Source organism: Spermophilus citellus (assembly GCF_964194105.1).
Source record: "Spermophilus citellus genome assembly, chromosome: 4".
NCBI lineage: Eukaryota > Metazoa > Chordata > Mammalia > Rodentia > Sciuridae > Spermophilus > Spermophilus citellus.
In genome coordinates this window covers 198,776,493-198,782,492 of record NC_138185.1, presented here as the reverse complement: position 1 = coordinate 198,782,492, position 6,000 = coordinate 198,776,493, and the positions used below count along the sequence as shown (strand labels likewise).

General features: G+C 49.9%; 1 protein-coding gene across 1 annotated transcript in view; it reads left to right on the top strand.

Moving 5' to 3' along the window:
* The first annotated feature begins 1,638 nt into the window (after positions 1 to 1,638).
* Positions 1,639 to 6,000, top strand: part of MIDEAS (mitotic deacetylase associated SANT domain protein) — a 67,582-nt gene continuing 63,220 nt past the window's right edge. Inside the window, exon 1 of the mRNA XM_081293528.1 lies at positions 1,639 to 2,085. The gene's annotated coding sequence lies outside the window, so the exon portion shown is untranslated. The remainder of the gene's footprint in view (positions 2,086 to 6,000) is intronic.

The following is a 6,000-nucleotide window of genomic DNA, read 5'->3' as shown; positions in this document are numbered from 1 at the left end:
CATTAAGGACTTACTTCTACTACAAAAAAAAATGGGCAATTCCTCCTTCATCTCCTTCCCCCAGTAAGGTGATATAATGAAATTGAAAGAATTATAATTATGGAGTCTAATGATGCCTGTCTGTCTTTCTTTCTGAACTGGGGATTGAACCCAGGAGTGCCTTACCACAACCTACATTCCCAGCCCTTTTCATTTTTATTTATTTATTTATTTTTTAAAATTTTGGTACTTGTAGATGGACAGAATGCCTTTATTTATTTTATTTATTTTTATGTGGTGCTGAGGATTGAACCCAGTGCCCCACATGTGCTAGGCAAGTCCTCTGCCACTGAGCCCCAGCCCTTATTTTTTTACTTTGAGACCGGGTCTTGCTACATTGCCTAGGCTGACCTGGAATTTGTGATCCTTTTGCCTCAGGCTCTTAAGTAGCTGGGATTACAGGTGTGCACTACTGTACCTGGCTTGATAAACTTATTTCTTAAAGCAATATTATTTTTCTTATAGAATATGCTTTATGTTAATAATGTGCCACTGATGCTTCTAAAAACCAGAACTAGGGCCTTAACAGTTTCAATGTAGAGGATTTGTATTGCTAGGACAGCTTGGATCTTCATGCTCCCAATCTTTGGGTGATTCTGTGGCTTTCGAAGTATTAACACAGACCTGGGAATCATTTCCCAGATGTTATTTTCCATCAGTTTTACATCTATATACCTTTCTGGACAAAGACTTCACTCAAGTTTATGATTTTTCTGTCCTTTAGTAAAAATATGAAGCTTTAGAAGGGAGGTTTTTTTCCCTGACCCACATGGGGAAAATGGGAAAATTGTCCAGCCCTCACTAATTGAGGCTTTTGAGCCACCGTTCACAGATTCCTGTTTTCCAGGGCAAGCTACAATGAAGGGAATGTTCCTGTTAGGAAAAGTCCTCCACTGCAGTTTTGACTGCTTTTTTTTTTTTTTTTTTTTTTTTTTTTTTTTTTTTTGTAAACCACAGGAGAGGCTAACCCCGGTTTCCATCCAGCTTTAGAGGATTACGAATTTTTCCTTGAATACTGCTGTTTAACTACTTTGTTGCTACTTATCAGTAATCCAAAGGGTGGCTTTCTATTGTAGTTTTTAAAAAGGTGAGCAAATTTATTTCAGGAAACGATAAAATTTCAAAATTACTATTGCCTGAAGCCTGAAGTTCACAGGACTCCACCCTCCACTCCACCAAAAGACACTTTTGTCCAGCGACGAAACCCTGAGTGCATCAGGCCCCAAAATGATCTTCTGAGATAGAAATAGGTGGAAATCCACGGAGGAGGACTACGAACAGAACCACCATTTTGTAGCCCCAACTTGGGCGCTAAAATAGCCCCTGCAACCTAATACCTGGTAAATGTCCTGCGCATGCACAACACGTGAAAGTGACAGGACAATCGCACAGGCTTTTTGGGCGAATGTACTGACAGGAAACCCGTGTTTGAGGGCCTAGTTCAGACATTTAGGAAAACACAGAGCACACTGCTTTCTCACATGACCTTTCCAACCCCAACCCCAAACCAAAAAACCTTTCCTTTCCCTCCCTCAGCCGTGTGTGTGTGTGTGTGTGTGTGTGTGTGTAGGGGAGTGTTTTTCCCGAACTTTAGTTCTCTAGGGTCTCCTGAACTCAGTCCCCAGGTCCCTAAGCCCAACACCACCTCCCAGACCAGCCCGAGAGCGGGTCACCTCGGCGCGGCTCCTCCAAACACAATTCCACGGCTCTGGGAGAATTCGGTGGAGGGAGGCTTCCCCAGCGGCTGCATTTGGTAGAAGATCGCTCAGACTTTCTGGTTCCCCGCGCGGCCCGGGAAGCGCAGAGCCCAGAGCCAGCTCCCGGGCTCTGGGCGCGCAGATCCCGGGCGCGGGCGGGGCTGGTGGCTGTAGGGCCCGGCGCGCCGCCGCGCGAGCAGTTGGGTCACAGCCCAGGCTGCGCCGCCCGTTCAGCGAGGAAGTGACGACTGCGCCGTCCCGAGAGCAACAAAGTTTGAGTCTGCGGGCCGCGCTTGCTTGAACCCCGCGCCCCGCGCCCCTCGGAGCCGCTCCGGGATCCAGCGCACAGGTGAGCCGCGGGCTGCGCGCCCCTTTCCGCTGCCGGGGTGCAGATGTGGGGCTTGGAAATGTTCTGGGGCTCAGGCTACCAGGCGCGGGCGGGGATGTGGCGGGCCGGGCGCGGTGGTACCGAGGAGGCACTGCAGGGGAGGAGCTGGGCGGCAGGGATCAGGGCCCCTGGCTGCACCCCTAGAGTCGCTGCTTTGCTACAGGACCTAAAACAGCTAGGGTTGCAGCCAGGCGGGTTCCAGGCGCCGTTTGAGAGAAAAGGGGTGCGGGGAAGGGGCTTCCTGGGGCCTACATCTGGGGCGGCTCCTCTGTCCCACGCCCCATCCCTGTAGACTGGCGCAGCCACCCCCATTCCACTCCCAGCGTTTCCCTAGGAAACGTTCTCTTCCTTTTCGTAGCCCTCAACGAGGTTGCAGGAAGGAAGTTACAGGAACTTTCCCCCCACTTTTATTTGCTTGGCCCTCCAGTGAATAGAGCAACTCAGAAGTTTGGAAAAACCACCCTACGCATTTCCAGAAAACAAAACCCGAATTGCCCCCCAGTCCCTTTGCAACGAATCCCTCCTGACTCCCCCACCCTTATCTTTTCCCCCTACCGCGTCCCGAACCTGACGGTAATCGCTAAGGCCTAACACTTTGCAATTTAGCCATAAAAACTGCCAGCACGCCCACGTACATATGTGAGTGTTTTCTATATAAAACCCAGAAAGCCGCTTCCAGTGGACTCTGTGGCATCTCGTTCTTTTCTGTTTTCTAAAACTGCTAGTGCTGCAGGAATGTGCCTGGAAACTCTGACGGTGGTTCCCGCCGCCCTCGGTAGCCTGGTGGCGCAGGGTCTTTTAAAGAACAGCTGAGAAGTTTATGACATCCCTGAGGAGTAACTCCAGGCTTGGCGGGCCGGGCGGGTGCGCCCGGGCTCCCTGGTTTGTGGCTGCAACTGAAGCAGCAGCAGCCCGGCGGGGACTCGAGATGTGTGCAGGAATGTGTGTCCGAGCGGTGGAGACTCCGAGATGGGATGTCTAGAGGTTGAGTGGTGCAGTTCCAAGCAGCAGCTTCCTGCCGGCCTGTAATTACAGCGTGATTGCACAGTCAGGCATTGTTGGCGTGGATGTTTATAACATAGGCTATTGTGCAAGATCTTGGTGGTGGCGAACAAAACGCAGATTTGCATTGCAAATGCCCAGGACAGATCTGGGCCTGAGCTGCAAGTCTCTACGTTCTTTTGCCCTTCAACCTTAGCTAGGTGATTTGTTTCCTTGCCTCTCCCTTAACCTTTGACAACTTGCCAAAGGCCTGAGAGTTGGAGTGAACTCGTGAGGGCAGGATCCCTCCTCTCTTAGGCAGCCTGGAAACTGTGCCAGGAGCTGTACCCTCATTTGTGTCTGGAGAAAATGTGGGATGACGTCAGCAGGTAAAGGAGCCAGGTGATGGCTATCAACCTCTCTAAACGGGAAAGCTGTTTGAATTAGCAGAATTGCATGGGTGACTGGACTACTAGGAAGACTTGTCAAACCATGTGTGTCTGAGTTGGCCAACTCCTCTTGGGTCTTGAGGTGTCACCTGCAGAAACTTAATGGGGGGGGGTCCTAATTCCTTTATTATGTTCTGGCCACAGGGGAAAGATACTTTGTGGCCAAAGAAATCTTGCTGGGGTTTTAAAACTATGTCTGTGATGGTGTCTGGGGCCAGGGGCAGGCAGAGGAATAACTCACTGCACATTTTCTCCAGTGGCGCTCCCTGAGGCCTGCTTCCAAAGTAAGGCCTGCAGTACAGACCAGGTGGTGGGGTCCTCACATCTACTAAGATGCTGCTTGCAGGAAGGGACTCAAGCCTGCAAGTGTGGAAAGAAAGCAGTTTCTTCTTGAGGGCCTCAGAGGTGGCCAACTGTAGTAGAGGGATCACACAGTTCCTCTACTACATTGTCAAAAACATGTACTGGATTTGTGCAGGGCCATTCTTCTCTTATCCCAAATCTCAACCAGCTTACACCCTGTCCTACGCAGAAGACTCACAGGGCAGCACTCAGCCCTGCTAGGTTGGTGTGTGACTCAGTGGCACCACCCCACTGCAGTGCATGGGCAGCCTATCTGCTCAGTGTGGCAGGCGCCGCCATGCCTGGCCCTCTTCCTGACCAAACAGCTGAACTTCACCTGGAAGGAATATGCTGTTTTGCAGGCTCATGCCAGCTGTGTATCATGTGCACAGTGACCATTTGTCAAACCAAAACATTAGGGGACAGTCCCTGGCAGTCCCACCTATGTGCTTTCAGAGACTCCAGGACAAACATGTAAAATCAGGACAGTTCTGGAAAGCCTGGGATGTCTGGTTACAGTTGCCACAGGGGAATGAGGTTTAGAGCAAAAGCCCTATTGCAGTAGGAGCCACCCTAGGTTGCATAACACCCTGTTCTAGGGACATTTGGTTTTTTACTGAACTTGACTGTCAAGGTCCTGGTCAGCTGCATCACCTGACTGGGACTGTTTTAGTGAATGCCTAATGGTGCCCAACACTTGGCATGAGGGCCAGAAAAGGAGCCCAAAAGAAAGAAAGCTTTGAGTTTGCAAACCTTTCAGGGGTTAAAAATGCCCAAAGGTCCTAGAGTAGCTGGAAGAGGACAGGGGAGGGGCCTCTTGCAAGGATCAGAGAAAGAAGTGGGGTTCCTTGGAGTGGTGGGTCTACCAAACAGTTGCCCTGTTTACTTCTTCAGCCTGGCTGAATTTTGCACAAAATTCAGGCCCTTTCCTGGGCTTGCTTGGCTTTGCCTTTGCATTCACAGAGCTTGCCTTGCAATGGTACACAGCCCAGTTTAAGACCAGAAACTTAATCCTGACTTCCTCTCCCACCTTACATAAATGCTGATTTATGGCTTGAAGTTGCTGCCCAGTTCATGGCCTCTGAGCAGCTCTGCCTGCTGCCTTGCTGTGCACAATTAGGGACAGTAATGTAAAAGCTCTAATTCAAAACTTGACAGATTTCAAAATAATTTTAGTGTTCCAAGAGGAAAAATACTGGAGTTCAGCAACTCCAGCAGAAAACCCCAGTGTGCTCCTGAGGGAGGCAGATGGAGAAGCCCTGTGGAAGCGGGTGCTCTTAGAATGGAGACCTTTTATGCTGTCCAGACCTGATATGTATTTTTCTGTTCATCTGCTTCCTCCTGGCTACCTTACTCCTGACATGGCAACCCAGTGTTTTGACTGTTTTGACGTCAAAACTTACCTCCAAAAAAGGAGATTGAGCACCCCCAGCTGAAGAGGGCATTCCAGACCCTTAAGAAAGCAGGTCACTTTTCCAGATGCCATGGCTGGTAGTTCTGTAAGTCTAGTTTCTTCTTTAAAGCACCCCTCCTCCCCTTCATTTCTCATTCTCACTGAAGCATCTCTTTGTGAGACTCTTAAACCTTCCTTTTCTGGTCTACATGACACAGGGCAAAAGCGTTAGGACTTTCTGTCTGAAGTGCCACTTGAAATTCACAGGGCTTTGAATAAGCCCTAGATAAAGGGCTGCTCTGTAATCTCACTTAAAATGCCTGTTTGCAAGGGTCACCCTCCTACTCAGCAACCTTCAATGACTCCCCACTGTCTGCACGGTAAGAGTCAAACTTCTGGGCTGGTAGTCAGGGCCTTCCACACAGGGGTCTGGACTCCACTGCTGTCCTGCCCTAATTCACAGTCCTGACCCAGTGACCCACTCTGGGTGTTAGTCCAAACCACCAGTGGCAAGCATTCCTACCTCCCATGCTTCCCCGGAGGCCCAATATGCTTCCTTCTTCTCTTCCCCTTGGGTCAGCACTACTCCCCTTCCAGTTCTGTTCAAGTTCCCTTCCTTAAGAATTTCCCTGCAACTTTAGTAACACCCACTGGGGCCTTGTGTTGAAGAAAACCTTGAATCCTGGTCTAGGGATTTTCAGCTTCTCTTTT